This window comes from Stenella coeruleoalba (genome assembly GCF_951394435.1).
Source record: "Stenella coeruleoalba genome assembly, chromosome: 10".
Lineage (NCBI taxonomy): Eukaryota > Metazoa > Chordata > Mammalia > Artiodactyla > Delphinidae > Stenella > Stenella coeruleoalba.
Window position 1 is genome coordinate 14,326,750 of NC_137156.1, and position 22,346 is coordinate 14,349,095.

A 22,346-nucleotide genomic window follows, 5' to 3' on the forward strand; every position below is an offset into this window, starting at 1 on the left:
TAAGTATTAGCAGAGTTATCGTGCCTCATCTACTGAATTTAACAAGCTCCCAAACAAGGAATGAGGACTGTCAGTCTCTATCACGTGCTTTTCACATGGAAGGTCGTCTTTAAAACTCATCTGATTATACTTACATAGTAATTTTGGGGGTTGAGGGCGTAGAGGATGAATGTTATTATGAAACGCTTGTAGGATTTCCCTGAGATCACATTTCTTTGTGGCAAAAATCATAACATTTCCCACTTTCATTAATACAAATGAAATATTTCACAAAACATATAATAGGCAGTTAAGAAAGACCCCAAATTAACTTATCCTGCTACAGGATTTCACTTGAACAGTGATTTTTGTCTCATCTTGATTATTGCCAAAGTTTATTATCATGGCCACTTTATGGACCAAATTATATAGATGAAAATCTATAGTAGAAGTACTCCTTACATTTGCCAATTTGTAAGTAATAAAATGTCTGTGTTGGTGTAGACAAATGAATATATTAAAATAGCATGAACATGAAACACTTTTTCTCATGTATTTACAGGTATTGTCTGTATGAAGTAATTTTCCCATCAGAATTCTAGATTAAATTTTATTGAACTTCAGGACTCCTCCAGAATCCATTGTGTGGTAGTGTATTTTAGGAATCCTTAAAAGGGAGCATAACATAATAAGCACTTTTTCCAAATTCTTTTTATGTTTTAATTATTTTATTTTAATTTGTAGAGCAGTTCACATTGATACTCCCCTTGCATCACTATTTGGGAACCAGTCACAAAACTCCTGTTTAAATATTTGGAAAAGGGGCAACTGCCATTCCAATGACCTGAATTAAATGTGAAACTGATATCACTAAACATTAGATATCTCATACTTTCACCCAGTAATGAAAGGAACACTCATGGTGACAAAACCGAGTTCACATTTAGTGGATTTCTTTTGTGATTTCTGATTCCTCCAAGTTACTGAATAAGAGTTTTGTTGCGGATGGAGCAGGGAGGCTGATGGACAGAAGATCCAGCGGATTACTTCACTTGGCTGCAACTAGCTCTTGCTGTCTGTGCAGGATTCAGGTCAACCTCATTGTCTGAGCAGGACCTAGACCCTTGACAGAGCTCCAGCAGGAAGTTTCCTTTTACAGGTCTTTCTGGAATATATTGTGTTCACATGTGTGATAGCAATTTAAATCCCATTACTAAGATTACAGGTAATTATAAGAGGTCATATAAAGGAGCTGGAAAACCAAAGATTTCTCTGCCATGCAGGTTTGCTTGTGAGGCTAAGAGTATGTTGTGCCTGACGTTACATTCCTTTGGAGAATGGGGATGGTGGGGAGGTGGCCGTGTGAATTGGCGTTAGAAGACTAACATGTTCCCAGCTAGCCTTTTCCTACTGGTATTCTGGATGATTATCAATCCTACACCTCATCTCATTCTATCTCTTTTCTGACTATCAATGAGAAGACAGATGCTTTTGCATACTTGGCGAAACTTTGATTAAAAGGGCAGCAGCAGAGTCGAATCTCTTTGATGTCTTTGCCTTTGGTCGGTCTCCTTGGCAATATATTCTGTATCTCAGTAAAGTCTTTCCCCTTTCCAATCCATCAAGACCCTTTTATTTCTTTATTATTATTTTTTTACATCTTTATTGGAGTATAATTGCTTTACAATGGTGTGTTAGTTTCTGTTCTATAACAAAGTGAATCAGTTATACATATACATATGTTCCCATATCTCTTCCCTCTTGCGTCTCCCTCCCTCTCACCCTCCCTATCCCACCCCTCTAGGTGGTCACAAAGCACCGAGCTGATCTCCCTGTGCTATGCGGCTGCTTCCCACTAGCTATCTGTTTTACGTTTGGTAGTGTATATATGTCCATGCCACTCTCTCGCTTTGTCACAGCTTACCCTTCCCCCTCTCCATATCCTCAAGTCCATTCTCTAGTAGATCTGTGTCTTTATTCCTATCTTACCCCTAGGTTCTTCATGACATTTTTTTTCTTGAATTCCATATATATGTGTTAGCATACGGTATTTGTCTTTCTCTTTCTGACTTACTTCACTCTGTATGACAGACTCTAGGTCCATCCACCTCATTACAAATAGCTCAGTTTCGTTTCTTTTTATGGCTGAGTAATATTCCATTGTATATATGTGCCACATCTTCTTTATCCATTCATCTGATGATGGACACTTAGGTTATTTCCATCTCTGGGCTATTGTAAATAGAGCTGCAATGAACATTTTGGTACATGACTCTTTTTGAATTATGGTTTTCTCAGGGTATATGCCCAGTAGTGGGATTGCTGGGTCATATGGTAGTTCTATTTGTAGTTTTTTAAGGAATCTCCATACTGTTCTCCATAATGGCTGTACCAATTCACATTCCCACCAGCAGTGCAAGTGTTCCCTTTTCTCCACACCCTCTCCAGCATTTATTGTTTGTAGATTTTCTGATGATGGCCATTCTGACTGGTGTGAGATGATATCTCATTGTAGTTTTGATTTGCATTTCTCTAATGATTAATGATGTTGAGCATTCTTTTATGTGTTTGTTGGCAGTCTGTATATCTTCTTTGGAGAAATGTCTATTTAGGACTTCTGCCCATTTTTGGATTGGGTTGTTTGTTTTTTTGTTATTGAGCTGCATGAGCTGCTTATAAATTTTGGAGATTAATCCTTTGTCAGTTGCTTCATTTGCAAATATTTTCTCCCATTCTGAGGGTTGTCTTTTGGTCTTATTTATGGTTTCCTTTGCTGTGCAAAAGCTTTTAAGTTTCATTAGGTCCCATTTGTTTATTTTTGTTTTTATTTCCATTTCTCGAGGAGGTAGGTCAAAAAGGATCTTGCTATGATTTATGTCATACAGTGTTCTGCCTATGTTTTCCTCTAAGAGTTTGATAGTTTCTGGCCTTACATTTAGGTCTTTAATCCATTTTGAGTTTATTTTTCTGTATGGTGTTAGGGAGTGATCTAATCTCATACTTTTACATGTAGCTGTCCAGTTTTCCCAGCACCACTTATTGAAGAGGCTGTCCTTTCTCCACTGTACATTCCTGCCTCCTTTATCAAAGATAAGGTGACCATATGTGTGTGGGTTTATCTCTGGGCTTTCTATCGTGTTCCATTGATCTAGCTTTCTGTTTTTGTGCCAGTACCATACTGTCTTGATTACTGTAGCTTTGTAGTACAGTCTGAAGTCAGGGAGCCTGATTCCTCCAGCTCCGTTTTTCGTTCTCAAGATTGCTTTGGTTATTCGGGGTCTTTTGTGTTTCCATACAAATTGTGAAATTTTTTGTTCTACTTCTGTGAAAAATGCCAGTGGTAGTTTGATAGGGATTGCATTGAATCTGTAGATTGCTTTGGGTAGTAGAGTCATTTTTACAATGTTGATTCTTCCAATCCAAAAACATGGTATATCTCTCCATCTATTGGTATCATCTTTAATTTCTTTCATCACTGTCTTATAATTTTCTGCCTACAGGTCTTTTGTCTCCTTAGGTAGGTTTATTCCTAGATATTTTATTCTTTTTGTTGCAATGGTAAATGGGAGTGTTTTCATGATTTCACTTTCAGATTTTTCATCATTAGTGTATAGGAATGCCAGAGATTTCTGTGCATTAATTTTGTATCCTGCTACTTTACCAAATTCATCGATTAGCTCTAGTAGTTTTCTGGTAGCATCTTTAGGATTCTCTATGTAGAGTATCATGTCATCTGCAAACAGTGACAGCTTTACTTCTTCTTTTCCGATTTGGATTCCTTTTATTTCCTTTTCTTCTCTGATTGCTGTGGCTAAAACTTCCAAAACTATGTTGAATGAGAGTGGTGAGAGTGGGCAACCTTGTCTTGTTCCTGATCTTAGTGGAAATGCTTTCAGTTTTTCACCATTGAGGATGATGTTGGCTGTGGGTTTGTCATATATGGCCTTTATTATGTTGAGGAAAGTTCTCTCTATGCCTACTTTCTGCAGGGTTTTTATCGTAAATGGGTGTTGAATTAGGTCAAAAGCTTTCTCTGCATCTATTGAGATAATCATATGGTTTTTCTCCTTCAATTTGTTAATATGGTGTATCACGTTGATTGATTTGCGTATATTGAAGACTCCTTGCATTCCTGGAATAAACCCCACTTGATCAGGGTGTATAATCCTTTTAATGTGCTGTTGGATTCTGTTTGCTAGTGTTTTGTTGAGGATTTTTGGATCTGTGTTCATCAGTGATATTGGCCTGTAGTTTTCTTTCTTTGTGACATCCTTGTCTGGTTTTGGTATCAGGGTGATGGTGGCCTCGTAGAATGAGTTTGGGAGTGTTCCTCCCTCTGCTATATTTTGGAAGGGTTTGAGAAGGATAGGTGTTAGCTCTTCTCTAAATGTTTGATAGAATTAGCCTGTGAAGCCATCTGGTCCTGGGCTTTTGTTAGTTGGAAGATTTTTAATCACAGTTTCAGTTTCAGTGCTTGTGATTGGTCTGTACATATTTTCTCTTTCTTCCTGGTTCAGTCTCAGAAGGTTGTGCATTTCTAAGAATTTCTCCATTTCTTCCAGGTTGTCCATTTTATTGGCATAGAGTTGCTTGTAGTAATCTCTCATGATCTTTTGTATGTCTGCAGTGTCAGTTGTTACTTCTCCTTTTTCATTTCTAATTCTATACATTTGAGTCTTCTCCCTTTTATTCTTGATGAGTCTGGCTAATGGTTTATCAATTTTGTTTATCTTCTCAAAGAACCAGCTTTTAGTTTTATTTATCTTTGCTATCATTTCCTTCATTTCTTTTTCATTTATTTCTGATCTGATATTTATGATTTCTTTCCTTCTCCTAACTTTGGGGTTTTTTTGTTCTTCTTTCTCTAATTGCTTTAGGTGCAAGGTTAGGTTGTTTATTCGAGATGTTTCCTGTTTCTTAAGGTAGGATTGTATTCCTATAAATTTCCCTCTTAGAACTGCTTTTGCTGCATCCCATAGGTTTTGGGTCATCGTGTCTCCACTGTCATTTGTTTCTAGGTATTTTTTTATTTCCTTTTTGATTTCTTCAGTGATCACTTCGTTATTAAGTAGTGTATTGTTTAGCCTCCATGTGTTTGTATTTTTTACAGATCTTTTCCTGTAATTGGTATCTAGTCTCATAGCATTGTGGTCAGAAAAGATACTTGATACAATTTCAATTTTCTTAAATTTACCAAGGCTTGATTTGTGACCCAAGATATGATCTATCCTGGAGAATGTTCCATGAGCACTTGACAAAAATGTGTATTCTGTTTTTTTCAGATGGAATGTCCTATAAATATCAATTAAGTCCATCTTGTTTAATGTATCATTTAAAGCTTGTGTTTCCTTATTTATTTTCATTTTGGATGATCTATCCATTGGTGAAAGTGGAGTGTTAAAGTCCCCTACTATGAATGTGTTACTGTCGATTTCCCCTTTTACGGCTGTTAGTATTTGCCTTATGTATTGAGGTGCTCCTATGTTGGGTGCATAAGTATTTACAATTGTTATATCTTCTTCTTGGATCGATCCCTTGATCATTATGTAGTGTCCTTCTTTGTCTCTTCTAATAGTCTTTATTTTAAAGTCTATTTTGTCTGATATGAGAATTGCTACTCCAGCTTTCTTTTGGTTTCCATTTGCATGGAATATCTTTCTCCATCCCCTCACTTTCAGTCTGTATGTGTCTCTAGGTCTGAAGTGGGTCTCTTGTAGACAGCATTAATATGGGTCTTGTTTTTGTATCCATTCAGCCAATCTGTGTCTTTTGGTGGGAGCATTTAGTCCGTTTACCTTTAAGGTAATTATCGATATGTATGTTCCTATTCCCATTTTCTTAATTGTTTTGGGTTCGTTATTGTAGTTCTTTTCCTTCTCTTGTGTTTCTTGCCTAGAGAAGTTCCTTTAGCATTTGTTGTAAAACTGGTTTGGTGGTGCTGAACTCCCTCAGCTTTTGCTTGTCTGTAAAGGTTTTAATTTCTCCATCAAATCTGAATGAGATCCTTGCTGGGTAGAGTAATCTTGGTTGCAGGTTTTTCTCCTTCATCACTTTAAATATGTCCTGCCAGTCCCTTCTGGCTTGCAGAGTTTCTGCTGAAAGGTCAGCTGTTAACCTTATGGGGATTCCCTTGTGTGTTATCTGTTGTTTTTCCCTTGCTGCTTTTGTTTTCTTTGTATTTAATTTTTGACAGTTTGATTAGTATGTGTCTTGGCGTGTTTCTCCTTGGATTTATCCTGTATGGGACTCTCTGTGCTTCCTGGACTTGATTAACTATTTCCTTTCCCATATTAGGGAAGTTTTCAACTATAATCTCTTCAAATAGTTTCTCAGTCCCTTTCTTTTTCTCTTCTTCTTCTGGAACCCCTATAATTCTAATGTTGGAGTGCTTAATGTTGTCCCAGAGGTCTCTGAGACTGTCCGCAATTCTTTTCATTCTTTTTTCTTTATTCTGCTCTGCAGTAGTTATTTCCACTATTTTATCTTCCAGGTCACTTATCCGTTCTTCTGCCTCAGTTATTCTGCTATTGATTCCTTCTAGAGTATTTTTAATTTCATTTATTGCGTTGTTCATCGTTGCTTGTTTCATGTTTAGTTCTTCTAGGTCCTTGTTAAATGTTTCTTGCATTTTGTCTCTTCTAGTTCCAAGATTTTGGATTATCTTTACTATGATTATTCTGAATTCTTTTTCAGGTAGACTGCCTATTTCCTCTTCATTTGTTAGGTCTGGTGGGGTTTTATATTGCTCCTTCATCTGCTGTGTGTTTTTCTGTCTTCTCGTTTTGCTTATCTTACTATGTTTGGGGTCTCCTTTTTGCAGGCTGGAAGTTTGTAGTTCCCGTTGTTTTTGGTGTCTGTCCCCAGTGGCTAAAGTTGGTTCAGTGGGTTGTGTAGGTTTCCTGGTGGAGAGGACTAGTGCCTGTGTTCTGGTGGATGAAGCTGGATCTTGTCTTTCTGGTGGGCAGGTCCACGTTTGGTGGTGTATTTTGGAGTGTCTGTGGACTTATTATGATTTTAGGCAGCTCTCTGCTAATGGGTGGGGTTGTGTTTCTGTCTTGCTAGTTGTTTGGCATAGGGTGTCCAGCACTGTAGCTTGCTGGTCATTGAGTGAAGCTGGGTGCTGGTGTTGAGATGGATATCTCTGGGAGATATTCGCCGTTTGATATTATGTGGAGCTGGGAGGTCTCTTGTGGACTGGTGTCCTGAAGTTGGCTCTCCCACCTCAGAGGCACAGTACTGACTCCTGGCTGCAGCACCAAGAGCCTTTCATCCACACGGCTCAGAATAAAAGGGAGAAAAAGAAGAAAGGAAGAAAGGAAGAAAGGAAGGAAGGAAGAAAGAAAGAAAGAAAGAAGGAAAGAAAGAAAAGAAAGGGGGGAGGGAGGGAAGAGGGAGGGAGGAGGGAGGGAGGGAGGAAGGAAGGAAGGAAAGAAAGAAGATAAAATAAAATAAGATAAAATAAAATAGTTATTAAAATAAAAAATAATTATTAAGAAAAAAAATTTTTAAGAAAAAAACCCAAAAAACAAAAAAAATGGACGGATAGAACCCTAGGACAAATGGTGGAAGCAAAGCTATACAGACAAAATCTCACACAGAAGCATACATATACACATTCACAAAAAGAGGAAAAGGGGAAAAAATCATAAGTGTTGCTTTCAAAGTCCACCTCCTTAATTTGGGATGATTCGTTGTCTATTCAGGTATTCCACAGATGCAGGGTACATCAAGTTTATTGTGGAGCTTTAATCCGCTGCTTCTGAGGCTGCTGGGAGAGATTTCCCTTTCTCTTTTTTGTTCTCACACCTCCCAGGGCTCAGCTTTGGATTTGGCCCTGCCTCTGTGTGTAGGTCGCCGGATGGCGTCTGTTCTTCGCTCAGACAGGATGCGGTTAAAGGAGCCGCTGATTCGGGGGCTCTGGCTCACTCAGGCCGGGAGGAGGGAGGGGCACGGAGTGCGGGGCGGGCCTGCGGCGGCAGAGGCCGGCGTGACGTTGCACCAGCGTGAGGCGCGCCGTGCGTTCTCCCGGGGAAGTTGACCCTGGATCCCGGGACCCTGGCAATGGCGGGCTGCACAGGCTCCCCGGAAGGGGGGTGTGGCTAGTGACCCGTGCTCGCATACAGCCTTCTTGGTGGCGGCACCAGCAGCCTTAGCGTCTCATGCCCGTCTCTGGGGTCCGCGCTGATAGCCGCGACTTGCGCCGTCTCTGGAGCTCCTTTAAGCAGCACTCTTAATCCCCTCTTCTTGTGCACCAGGAAACAAAGAGTGGAGAAAAAGTCTCTTGCCTCTTCGGCAGGTCCAGACTTTTTCCAGGACTCCCTCCCGGCTAGCCGTGGTGCATTAGCCGCCTGCAGGCTGTGTTCACGCCGCCAACCCCAGTCCTCTCCCTGCGCTCCGACTGAAGCCCGAGCCTCAGCTTCCAGTCCCGCCCGCCCCGGCGGGTGAGCAGACAAGCCTCTCGGACTGGTGAGTGCCGGTCGGCCCTGATCCTCTGTGCGGGAATCTCTCTGCTTTGTCCTCCGCACCCCTGTTGCTGCGGTCTTCTCCGTGGCTCCGAAGCTTCCCCCCTCCGCCACCCGCAGTCTCCGCCCGCGAAGGGGCTTCCTAGTGTGTGGAGACCTTTCCTCCTTCACAACTCCCTCCCACGGGTGCAGGTACCATCCCTATCCTTTTGTCTCTGTTTATTCTTTTTTCTTTTGCCCTACCCAGGTACGTGGAGAGTTTCTTGCCTTTTGGGAGGTCTGAGGTCTTCTGCCAGCGTTCAGTAGGTGGTCTTTAGGAGTTGTTCCACGTGTAGATGTATTTCTGGTGTATCTGTGGGGAGGAAGGTGCTCTCCGCGTCTTACTCTTCCGCCATCTTCCCCTCGTCCCCAGGACTCTTTTAGATGTTGACTTGCTTCCAGTCTGGATCTGGGAAATTTATTTTTTACCACTGTCTTTAAATAAATGCAGTGTAGTAAAATAGTTTTGAAGTATTTGTTGTCTGAATATCGCGGGAATGATATAATATCTCTTTCTAAGAATGTTGACTCATACTTTTGCTAATTTATTAGCTATATCCCCTTATTATTAGCCTTGTAATTTGCTTAACTCAGAGGTTTCTTTCTGAATCTTACAATCCATGTTCAGATGATTACTATGATGCATCTGTTTCCGTTAATCACTGGGCTAATGGGCATTTACTAAATTCTTCTAGTTATTTCTTCTGACTTAGATATGAGGTCCTCTTTCATTTATGTTCTATTTTTATCTATTGCTGGGGCATACTGTCTTACTGGCAGATTTTTGAAGCCACAGGGATTAAATGTCTAGAGTGGACACTTTGTTCCAGTTTGATGGAAGAAGACCAGACATTCCTGAGCTCTGCTTGTAAATCAATGTCCCAGCCTCAGTCTGGGTTTTAAAATTGCCCAAGTGGGAATGATAAGAGTCCATCAGATGCTCATTTTCATATCAGATTTTTGTAAGGTTCAAATGACCTATTTAACGTCAATATATCTTGGGATCTCATGAAATTTTCTCTCAATGTTCTAGGCTTCACTTGGCCAGCCTTTATTCTTTGGTCCCTTCTTTGAGGTGCCTAACTTCGCAACCTAACCACTAACTCCAAAGCAGACCTGCCTCTTGCTCTGTTTCCTAGCAATGATAAAATCATCACTCTTACTGCTGTGGTAAAGGAGGGTCGAGGAAGCCATGGAGAAAAACTCCTACCTGGGGACACCAGAGGCTCCTTTTTTTCTTCAAAGTTATGGTGTAACGTTGCTGTGTTAGAGTAAGAAATGGATGAACTCAACCTCTGTCTCTAGCTTCCCTGAGAACCAAAAAAGCAAGACACAAGTGCTCCAAAGAAGCTACGTGCCATTGTACCCTCGGGTGTTGGCTTTTGATCCTGATCACTTTTGCATTTTTCCACTGAAAGCCTATATCTTGCTTTGTTTTCTTCCAGATTATCACCTGGTTCTCCTGAAAGAGAAGGTGATACAACCCAGAGCCTTTGCTGAGAAAGATGTGTTCCTCAGAGGGAAAAACACAGGACAGCTGTTGTGGAGAAGCTTTTGGGCAGTTAATGGAACAGGTGAGGTCCTTTAAGGCTTAAATCAGCTGAGGGGTGAGATGCTCTCTAGAAACTTGGGTCGTAACCACCCATCTTAAATATTTCTCTCTGCTGATGTCATGGGCAATGGAAGCCCTCCTGTCGTGGCTGAAAACCATCCTGAAGAAAATCAGCATCATGGGGTGGGTGTGGGGAGAATGGGAGGAATGTCCCTGGCCAGGAGGCCGGAGGTGCCCCAGGAAGCTGTTTCCTCTGAATAGTTAAATGGCTGCCTCTCAACTTGCACAATGTCACATTGAATTTGAAACAGGGAACTTTTTATATTTTTCCCCTGATTGTGCTGGCACCTGGCAGATGCCTATTTACCACAGGCATCAATACACATAGTAATCAAAGGAAATCAGAGGCACAGATTAGCAACAGCTGCAAGTCATTAGTGACAGACATGGGAAAGCACAATTCCGCACCCAACTTTGAAATAACCAATATGAGTATTTCAGAGCATGAGGGTTACCGCAGGGCACTCGCTAACATGAGAGCAGCCAAACAATAGTTGGGCTTGTCTCTCAAGAGAGCCCTTCTTCTCAACGGCAGCGCCGCACTCTCCATATTAGAAACCAATCAATCACGCGATATTGGTCCTTTGAGTGTCAGCTCTCTCAGAGTGTGTGTGTCCATCTTCAGATCAAAGGTTGTCTCAACCGAGAAATAACCTCTGGCTGGTGGGAAAACTTACCTTCTATCATAATTTTAGTGGTGGGAGTTCGCATGTATTCCTGAGGAATTAATTATATCATTACCTAGTTGGAAACGGCCATATAGAGAGGAAAATAAGATATTCCCCTTTCCCATTTAATTTCATTTTTTCCATATTTCTATTTGAAAACCAGCTCTGATTGATAGTTCACTTGGTAGTTACACATTTTCACTGGCAGCACTAACCTTAGCCTACTCCGGAAAATACTATTCAATTTTTAGCTTTTCCCTAATCAATTCATTCAGTGCCTCGGTGGAATACAAGTTGGTCATTTAAAAATTTCTAGCTGTTGCCTGATATGTCCCAAAACAAATTTAGCCAGCATGGGTTTCTATTTTAGACCATCTCTGGAAATGCAGATTTACTGTACAACTGGGTAATGGCCTAGAGATAAACAGACACAGTGAGCTGCTGTCTGATTAGCAGGACTGGGCAAAATTTAGCATCATATATATTGCAGTAATTGGACCATTGGACCATAGGATGTAGATTAAATTGGTCACTTCACTACATGTGGTATCTTTTCCCTTTACTCAATATTAAGGTAGGATTATTATTTTTTCTGTTTTAGAAAATTCTCCTTCCCCTGCTCTTCTCCCCAAAAATATCTTCTGAAACTTTTCCTAAAAATTCTTATAATAATAAGTAACTCATTTTGGAGATTAGGATAAGAAAGGGAGAACAATTCTTTCATTTAGTTCAGAGCCAACCATTAAGCATCAACTCTTTAACAGCAAGCAATGTGCTATTATTTTAGAAGAAAGCTTCCAGGGAACATGGATTCCATAAGGCCCATGGCACATCATAAGCATTCAGATGAATGTTACAGTCTTATGTGTTGTTTTTTAAACTTTTGGAGGAGAGAAATTATTTTATACTTGATTGAATACCATAATATGTAGCCCTAAGGAGGAGTGAATTCTTGGGGTCATTTTATAAGAAAGAAAAACATGGTATTAATTCATAATTTTATTTACTCGTTAATCCAGCACATATTTATTGAGCATCTCCTATATCGCAGGAAATTTTAGGCATTGCAGATACAGCAGCAAAATTAAAAAATGACCTGGTTATAACGTACTTGATTGGTGATAAGGATATAGGCAGCTTACGTTTGAGGTGGCAGCTTGACTACAATTCTTTATTGTATACAGCTTCTTTTTCCTTCCTCCCTCCCTCCTTTCTTCCCTTCTCTTTCCTTCCATCTCCCTTCCCTCCTTTCCCTCCTGCTCAGTTCCCTTTCCTTCACTCTCCTATATCCATGCTATATGATTTAGACATTAGAGAGACTAAGCATGGTTTGTTACACAGAATTATTTAATAAAGTACACATTTTGAGAATTAATCTGTATTATTTAGGCTAAAACTACTATAACAAATGAAACCCCAAATTTCAGTAGCTTAACACAATAGATGTTAATTCCTTGCTCATGTAACAATCTAATGAGAGTGTTCCAGTTGGTGGGAGGCTTTCCTCCACGCAGTGACTCAAGAACTTAGGTACCTTCCATCTTGTGACGCTGCCAGGCCTTGGAATCCTTTGCATCCAGCTGGTATAAAGGGAAACAGAAGGTTAAGAAGGCACAGCCATTTCTTTTTTAAATTTTTATTTATTTATTTATTTTTATTTTTGGCTGCCTTGGGTCTTTGTTGCTGTGCACGGGCTATTCTTTGTTGTGGTTCCTGGGCTTCTCATTGTGGTGGCTTCTCTTGTTGCAGAGCACGGGCTCTAGGCGCGTGGGCTTCAGTAGTTGTGGCACTTGGACTCAGTAGTTGTGGCTTGCGAACTCTAGAGCGCAGGCTCAGTGGTTGTGGCGCACGGGCTTAGTTGCTCCGCGGCATGTGGGATCTTCCCGGACCAGGGCTCAAACCCATGTCCCCTGCACCGGTAGGCGGATTCCTAACCACTGCGCCATCAGTGAAGTCCAGGCACAGCCATTTCTTAGCCAACTTGGCCTGAAAGAGGCAAATGTCACTTCTGCTCATATACCATGGGGAGAGCTGACTGGATGGCCCCACCCAGATGAAAAGGGGATTGTGAGATTCTTAGTCTTGGCCTGCACAGATACTTTGAAGTGACAAGTCTATACCAAGGAAGTGGGAGGACAGGTATGAATAAACACAGTTGTATGTCAGGCACCATGCTAATTTCTGAAGATGAAAAATGGGTAAGTCTAGGGTGGTGAGGGCCACACAGATACACAACTAACCAAACATGATATCCAAGTACCAAATAAAGTCATATGTGAGCACAGATGCAGGGACAAATACCTCACTCTGGAATGGATTCAGAAAGCAGAAGCTTAAAGCGCTTCATCTAGCAGAGAAGAGGAGGAGCTGAGAAGAAGCTCAGTATGTCCAGATAGTGATGAGCTGCTCGATGTGTCAGGTGTTCAAGAATGTGGGGGTAACTAGGCCAGATCAGAGAGGGCCTTGTGGGCTGTGCCTTTTGCACAAATAACTAGAATGTGAATGTGAATGTATGCTGTGCATTTGAGGCTTCAGACAGGTCTTTTGATCCCACTCCTTTCTGAAGCCCTTCTTGGATATGTCATTACATATGTGAAAGGAAGCTGATGTTTAAAACTTGAGGAGTCATATGTGACTTTTTAAGATGAAAGGTGTTTGGATTCTGAGAAAGGAAGTTATATCCTTGGCAGCCTTGTTCCTTACTGGGTAGGAATGTGTCACCTTACAAAAGAGGCATGTTAAAATGCATGAATTCCCCCATCTGATTTCAAGGTTGACACTTCATCACACATTTAAGGTCCCTTCCCTTTCTCTTAATACTAGTAGTAGTGAATGTGCTTTATTATAATGCCGGAGAGAGCTTGGAGTTCCAGGTATCAAAAGAGGCTGAGGTTGCCTCAGCTGTTCTAGGTGGAGAGCACCTTGTTCCGTGCTGATTAAACTTGGCCTAGGGGACATGCCGAAGAGTAGGGTCACTATGGGATCAACATGGGAGGCCAGCTGCAAGATACACACATTGCTTTTCCCAAAAGTTTTTATAAACAGAATCAAGCTTTTGATATCCCTGTATTCCTTATCATACAACACTTATCATATAAGCTTATCTTTATCATATAGCACTGTTAATTTCATAATGAATATTTGCTTTCCTTTTTCGGTAGATAGTCTCAAGCTTGTTAGCAACTATGATCACCCCCTTTCTATGTCCACTTACATTTGAAGAGAGACTGGCATAGTGAAATGTATTTATATGTTTTATTTAGTAATCTAATGACTACTTAATGATATCTATTAAAAGTTGAGACTCTTGACTGGGCCTTGGAGTACAGAGAAGAGGGAGACAGAAATATGGGTGAACTGAGGTTTCTGCCTACATATGATAGACAAGATGCAGCTGTATATAAATAACTCTAATACAACACAAATGTGAAAAGTTCCATAAGGAAGGAGTGGACAGTAGGGAGAAAGAATTTGTTACTAGAGGAAATCAGGGAAGGCTGAATAGAACTTGAAGCTCAGAGAAGTTACCAGACATTGGTCCAGGATTACATAGCCAGCTGCTGTCTGAGATAGAAGAGGCTCAGCTCTCTCGAGGCAGGGCTCCTGGCTTTCTGCACGATGCCAAGTCTGAAGGAAGATCTGAGGACGAAGGCAGAGGACACGAGCTCTCAGTTTTGCATGTAGGACAGCACATTTCTCCCAGTGGAGACTCAGCCAGTTGTGAACACATTTAGGGTTCCTTCAGAAAAAAGATGGTCCCATAGCCCAACTACCAACACAACCTGAAGCTCTGACTTCTGTTTTTATTTTTTATCCTGCAAGAGTAAGTCCAATTATCCTCATTGCTTTGGGTGTCAGAAAAAAAAAAAAAAAAAAAAAAAAGAGTTCCATGGGTTAGCAGGACTGCTTATAAGATATAAAGATAAATGATGACTACCAGAAAAAAAGTTTTTGAGAGGATGAAGAGACAGAATTTACTATAGATTGAAATGGGTAAGTGTTGTCCAATTGCCATTTTATTCTTTTACAGTAAAATACATAATAGAGAATGCTAGATTTCCTTTTTAGAACTCGGTAAAAATTATAGCAGATGAACATTAGGCAAAATCAAAGGGGAATTTTGCTCACATATGGAAGTTTATAAGGAATCTGGTTGAGTCTGGTTCCAGTATTTGCTGAAGTTTGTGGTTGTGTCAACAAAGATGGGTAAAGTAAGCATATTTTAGACCCTAAAGAGAGCAGCCTCATAGTCTGGAATAGAGAGTAGCTTTCAAATGGTTTAAAATGGGTTTGCTTTTCTTTCCTTCCAGCTGTGCCTAGTGCTGGGGAAGATAAACTGGCATGTTCTTTGTTACATAGCAACATACCCACCCAGGGGAGTGAGGCACATTAGATTTTCAAAATCTTAAGTCCTTTCAATCAGTTGATAGTGGAGTTGGGGAAAATAAACTGGGAGAAGCTGCGTAACCATTCAGTATGGCACTCCAACACCTGAAACATTCTAGCCACCGTCTTCAAAATAGAGCTGACCGTCTCATTGGTAAAACTGGCCAAATGACATGGAGCAGCAGTTCAAACACCCTTCCTGGCATTTGCTTCTGCATCTTTTGACCTGTCTTGACTGCTGCTATTTCTCTCATACTCCAGTGGCTATAATTTGAATCATGTGGAGAAGGACTTTAATATCCAGGTGAATCTCTTAGTTTTACTTTTGTACCTCCTTGGTTTTACTTACTCTCTATTCTGATCAGAATTGTCTTTATTTTATGTATTTGATTAGCCTTCTGAGCACCTATGGCCAAACGACCCTTTGGTAACCCAGTACTCCTTTGCTGTACCTCTATGTTCTCCTTGATGTAAATTCAGTTTTCTAAAGATTGGTGGGAATTTTGATCTTCTCTTTGTAAAACGCTCTGTAAATTTTGTGCTTAATAACTATTGTAATACAAAGTTTTTATAATCCCAAATCTAATACTGAATTTTTCTTGAAATGTTTTACGTTTGTTTTCTTTCTTCACTTCTATGGCTTAAATTAGGGGAATTTTGTGAAGACATTTAATTTTCGAAATCCACTTCTGGTCCTAAAAGAACAAAGCCTACATTTTGAAGACAAGGATTTTTAAATAGACTTAATATTAGGAAAACATTAACAAAAATGTTAACATAACATATTGTTTAAAGCTTCTTCTAAGTGTTCGCCTAAGTCTCCTCTGTGAGACAGGGACTCTGACTGGTGTATCTCAGTCCACAGTGTCTACACAGAGCCTGGTGTGTGACAGGTATTCAGAAATAATTTGTTATATGTTGCTAAAAAATATATTTTCTTGAGGTATCACTTCACACTGGTCAGAATGGCCATCATTAAGAAGTCTACAAATAACAAATGCTGGAGAGAGTGTGGAGAAAAGGGAACCCTCCTGCACTGTTGGTGGGAATGTAAATTGGTGCAGCCACTATGGAAAACAGTATGGAAGTTCCTCAAAAACCTAAAAACAGAGTTGCCCTATGATCCAGCAATCCCATTCCTGGGCATATATCTGGAGAAAACTATAATTTGAAAAGATATATGCACCTCAGTGTTCATAGCAGCACTATTTACAATAGTTAAGACATGGAAATAACCTAAATGTCATCAACTTCAATGAAGTTGAAATGAAGAAATGAAGATCAACTTCAATATGTTGATCTTCAAAATGAAGATCAACTTCAATAAAAATATAAATATATATTTTCTAATTTGTGCATCAAAGCTACTTTATGAGGCTGAGATATCCAGTTGATTCTTATTGCTCATGGTGCTTATGTTCTATAAAGTCATCAGAAACACTGAATTAGTGAATACTGAACCACTGCTCCTCAGGCAAATGCATGGTTAAGTCCCTGTGAGCCTCTGTCACAACATGGTCATTAACCGATCAGTACCTAGCCTTGCTTTGCGTGTGTTTCTGCTTAAAGGCCACTTATTTAATATATATTGTGTATGCATTTACATTGAACTCATGGCCAACACCACTATAACTCATGCCTGAATGAAGCTTATCCAACACGTATTTAAGTCACATCACAGCCTTCTGTGCTTAAGAACACTAGACAGCACTTCATTACTACACTTGGGGACTATTTTTTTTTTTTACATCTTTATTAGAGTATAATTGCTTTACAATGGTGTGTTAGTTTCTGCTTTATAACAAAGTGAATCAGTTATACATATACATATGTTCCCATATCTCTTCCCTCTTGCATCTCCCTCCCTCCCACCCTCCCTATCCCACCCCTCTAGGTGGTCACAAAGCACCGAGCTGATCTCCCTGTGCTATGCGGCTGCTTCCCACTAGCTATCTACCTTACATTTGGTAGTGTATATATGTCCATGTCTCTCTCTCGCTTTGTCACAGCTCACCCTTCCCCCTCCCCATATCCTCAAGTCCATTCTCTAGTAGGTCTGTGTCTTTATTCCTATCTTACCCCTAGGTTCTTCATGACATTTTTTTCCTTAAATTCCATATATATGTGTTAGTATACGGTATTTGTCTTTCTCTTTCTGACTTCATTCTGTATGACAGACTCTAGGTCTATCCACCTCATTACAAATAACTCAATTTCGTTTCTTTTTATGGCTGAGTAATATTCCATTGTATATATGTGCCACATCTTCTTTATCCATTAATCCGATGATAGACACTTAGGTTGTTTCCATCTCTGGGCTATTGTAAATAGAGCTGCAATGAACATTTTGATACATGACTCTTTTTGAATTATGGTTTTCTCAGGGTATATGCCCAGTAGTGGGATTGCTGGGTCATATGGTTGGGGACTATTTTAAAGAGTGAAATCACCAAAAAAAAAAAAAAAAAAAAAAGCACAAAAAAGTGTGCAAATATTGCACTAAACAGATCACGAAAGGGATATTTGTCTGCAGTATGAGAGTTGACACTGGAAGCCTTAGTGTTGCCTTGTCCCACCTCAGCTGGGAACACGCATGTTCGGTGACTCAAATTTTTTGCCACTCTGTGCATGTGCGTGAATGACTGAAAGCACCATGGGTTTTGATTTGGGGGTTACAAATACATGTTAGCAAGTAGGTGAATTTGCAAATACGGAATCTTTGAGTAGTAAGGATTGGCAGTATTAGTATGTCCTTTTTGCGTATTTGGAAACTCCAGAAAGGAGCTCCAATTTCAGAAAGATTTGTCTGTGATCATCCAAGTGGAACTGAAACCTGTCTCTTCTGACTTCTGGGTCAGTGTCCATTCCAACATCCGCAGCTCAGGAAGTGGAGGGAGAACCTACAGTCAGGCTCATTAGCACACAGATAGTGCCTGTTTTTTGAACAATGTGTGGTGTCTGTGCATAAAGTTATCAAGTTCTGTAATTTGAAATGACTCACTGAAAACTTTCTTGCAAATTATCTATCTTGTAACTCGTAGTGTTTCTCATTATATTAAAAACAAATAATCACTGAAATATTGTTCTACTATGCCTGTGAAAGGAAAAATAATTAGGGCTTATTCTCACATATAGATTACATTAGTGCAAGAGGGAGCATTATAACTCACTACTTTGTTCTTAGAGAACAGTCAGTGCTTGTTACATGCAAGGTACCACTATTAGGAGGAGGCTGGAGAGAGAAGATGAAGAGGAGGTGGGTCACTGCCTTCAAAAATATCTTGAGGGGGGCTTCCCTGGTGGCGCAGTGGTTGAGAGTCCGCCTGCCGATGCAGGGGACGCGGGTTCGTGCCCCGGTCCGGGAGGATCCCACATGCCGTGGAGCGGCTGGGCCCGTGAGCCATGGCCGCTGAGCCTGTGCGTCCGGAGCCTGTGCTCCGCAACGGGAGAGGCCACAGCAGTCAGAGGCCTGCGTACCGCAAAAAAAAAAAAAAAAAAAAAAATCTTGAGGGTTATTCTGTGCTGGTTTTGTTCCTTCATCCTCTACAGATGCCAGATAATTCAGGGTGCTCAGCTCTATGTAGAAAAACCAAAATTAGATTAAGACTTTAATTTTAGACCTATAGTACCAAGGTGACTTAAAACACAGCTTTATATCCTAATGTTGGGAATGAGAAGACAATAACTGTTGCTTATGTAATATTAATTTTACGACACTCCTCATTTTTCAAATTTTCAAAAAAATTTCCCATATGTATTCTGTAGGACATTAGCATTCTTATGAGATCGCAAAAGATACTCTAAGAAAAAGGTCTTTGAAGTCAAGAGAGTTTGGGTTAAATGTGATTAACCAGCTTTCTTTAGTAAAATATTAAAGCCTACTTACTTTACTGGCGGCTTCTCAGAGCTGCTAATAAGCTTGTGTGCGTGCTCACTCTCTCAGAGCATCTAGTTGGAGAACACTCAGCAACATCTCCTGTTCTGCAGATCATGGTTTGGAAAATGTTGTCATGTGATATTAGGTACAACTTCCAGGGAAGGTGAAAGAAAAGAAAGTAAAAATTTCCATTCTGCTAAGGGAGGTGGAAAAGTCAAGTGAGACTGATTACATTCCCCACCTTATACTACTGTAGAATCCTCCCATGTGAAATTAGGTCTGTGGCAGCAATTCTCTATGCATAGAGACAGTATCTACTACCTGCCCTCAGGTGAAGGGAACAGAGTTCCCTTGAGCCCATGTGGTGCACAGTGGACAAACCTAGTGAATTTCTTTCCTGGTTCTTGGGGCTCTGGGGAGTCTGCAGGAAGGATGTTCTTCACAGGCAAGTGTCAGGCCAAAGGTTTTAGAAGTGTGGAGGTTGTAGTGGGCTGGATGGTGATCTTCCTCCCCAACAAGAGCCGTGTCTATACTGAACCTTTGAAGGTGGCCTTATTTGGAAATAGGATCTTTGCAGGTGTAATTAAATTAAGGATCTTGAGATGAGATCATCTTGGGTTATTTGGGTGGGCACTACATCCAACGATAAGCATCCTTATAAGAGAAGAGGCAGAGGGAGGCTTGAGATGGAAAACCACGTGACGATGGAGGCAGAGATTGGAATTATGTTGCTATAAACCAAGGAACTCCTGAAGCCTTCAGAAGCTGGAAGAGGCAAGAAGGCTCTTCCCCTAGAGGCTTTGGTGGGAGTGCGGTCCTGCTGACACCTTGATTTTGATCCTCTTGCCTGCAGAACTGTGAGAGAATAAAATCCTGTTGTTTGAAGCCACCAAGTTTGTGGTGATTTGTTGTGGCAGTCCTAGGAAAGAACTACAGGGCTCTAGGTAAGGAAAGATGGAAACTGACAGAGAGGTGGACAAGGCTAGAAAATGAAGACTGATAAATTCAGATGTCGAGGGTCATCTCATTCCAGAGGGTCTTCTGGAAAGTATAGATACAAAAATCTTTCCAAGCTTTCACATGGTAAATAAGGGTCACGCTGGTATAAATAGCAAGCTCATGGCCAGGCACTGGGGGAGGACTGAAAGAAAGATGTGTGTGGATTGTTTGGAGAGCAAGGTCACCACAGGAAGTGGGGAAGGATGTTCTACTGCCTGGCAGAGAGAAAGGGGTACCTCTGGGAGAATAATAAAAGATAGCTTGGCAGAAAAAAAAATTTCCCTTGCCTTGGAGAAATCAGTGGTATTAGTGGTCTTGTGAATGGGTTTCAGAGTGAGGTCAGCCCATAGCTAGCAGGGTCCTTGATTACCGCTGGGATCCACATCTTTCAGGATGCAGGAGAGCATACAGTGCAGGACACTGTAGTGTGAGTTTCAGGAAAATGTGCCCTAAATAAAAGACTTTCCACATATTCAGCTGTTGCAAATGAAGCAGGAACAAATTATTAACAAAGCAAAAATTTGAAAAATTTGTTACTGTTTCTGCCTTCTAGGAGAATGGCATGATATGTTATTCCCAAGGGGATGATTCTGTTGCTTTGGAAAAGCCCTGATAGACTTTCTGACTGAGAAAAACAAGACTTCTGGAGCATATGGAGGAGTAATCTAGATCGAGGGGGCTGTGAATGGAGAGGGAAGAGGGCTGTGTGAGGAGGACAAAGGAGGAGCAGGGACTCCCAGGAACGTGGAGGGAGGTGCTGCGTGGCCTATGAAGGAATATGGCTTCTGAACATTTCTTGTAGTACAGAATGGGCAGCACGCATCTACCGTTGTCTGGCGCTGAGAGGAAGTTGTTTCCTGCTCTGTGCTGCTCTCTATTACCCTCTCACCACCAGTAAAATTCTACTGTGTGCATTAGGGACATTAGGGATGCTTTAGGAAATGTAGAAAAACCATGGTGTCCAGTGCGTGTGGTGGGCAAGTAGAGATGGAGCAGCAGGTGGTGGCAGGTTGTGGAGTGACTAATTCAGCAGAGGCAGAGGCACATCCTGAGGGAGGCTCTAGGCTTCCTGCCATGTATGGCTTGGGAGTTTTGTCTAGTTATTAAAAGGAGGATTTATCCCAGAAGAATGGGGGGGGGGGAATCATTCCGACTGGAAGTATCTGGGCACCTGAGTAAAATCAGGTATGCTCAGGAGTCAGTGGGTGGGTAGGGTTTGGGTGTACTTACCTGATTGAGGGGAATTTATCAGCTTATTGTACAAACCACTGAATTATTTTATGTTGTTAAACTCAATTAACTCTGCTGAAACATCTGCCCTCTATATTCAGAATATTACTAAAAGGCTGTGTATGCATAAGGGTATGTTTGGAGGGGGAGAGTGGATATTAAATATTGGGGAAAGTGGAGGAAAACTATGCCAATTAGGTAATGCCATAAAGCCATTGACTGATGATGCATTGAACAAGGAGCAGAGAGAAGTGGGGAAGGCACTCTGACAAAAGGTGTTGGTGGGACCCATTGTGGATGATTGCAGAAAAAGCAGAACGTTGTAATCTGGGAATATCCCATTGAACACTGATACGTGAAATCATTTTGAGAATGGAGAAATGGTTGGTTTGAATCTGCTTGGTAAGAACTAATGAAAGTGGGAACTGACGCTAAATGTGTTCCTTCTGCCAGATTATGCTTCCTCTTGTTAGATATATAAAGGTTTTAAATATTCAGTGGTGGGTAGGAGTATCGTATCATTCAAGATTAAGATTCCATTTCACCCAAGGCTGTCAGATTTCTGTTAGTGTAAGTTAATAGGACATAAAATATTATTACTTTAGAGATTATAATGACCCGCTGAACAAGGGCTAATTTGGGGAAAAAAATCCCCTATTGGTATTGGGGACCCTTTACTTTCCTATGATGTCTTCTCACGTGATTAGATGTACTGAATATGTCTTGTTTCCAACTCCTTCTGAGACTTGAAAGAGGATGAGATCACTCACTCCCAACTGGTCATTTCTCTCTGTAGATGGGAGAATCAGTGCTAATTGATACTTTTTATATTTAATTACACTTAATTTCTTCTATCTGGCTGCCCTGAAACCAAGAAGAGGAAAACAGTGTTCTACACAAAAATCTTCTAACATAAACATTTCTTAACCTCATTTGCTGCAGAATTGGTTCAAATAAAGAATCCTTAAGATAAAAGCTGTTCAGAATGGTTTCTTATCTGTATTTGATCCTGTCTCTTGAGTCCCTCTTTCTGGAATATATCCTTGTGACTTCTGTGATGGGAATTTTCTCAGTCTTTTCTTCCCTAACATTTA

The 22,346-nt window shown here is 40.7% G+C and overlaps 1 protein-coding gene across 17 annotated transcripts in view; it reads left to right on the forward strand.

The window, feature by feature from the left end:
• RNF144B (ring finger protein 144B) overlaps positions 1-22,346 on the forward strand; it is an 850,456-nt gene that overhangs the window by 231,325 nt on the left and 596,785 nt on the right. For all 17 annotated transcript variants that reach the window (XR_013830101.1, XR_013830102.1, XR_013830103.1 and 14 more), the window contains exon 9: positions 9,926-10,054. The gene's annotated coding sequence lies outside the window, so the exon portion shown is untranslated. The remainder of the gene's footprint in view (positions 1-9,925; positions 10,055-22,346) is intronic.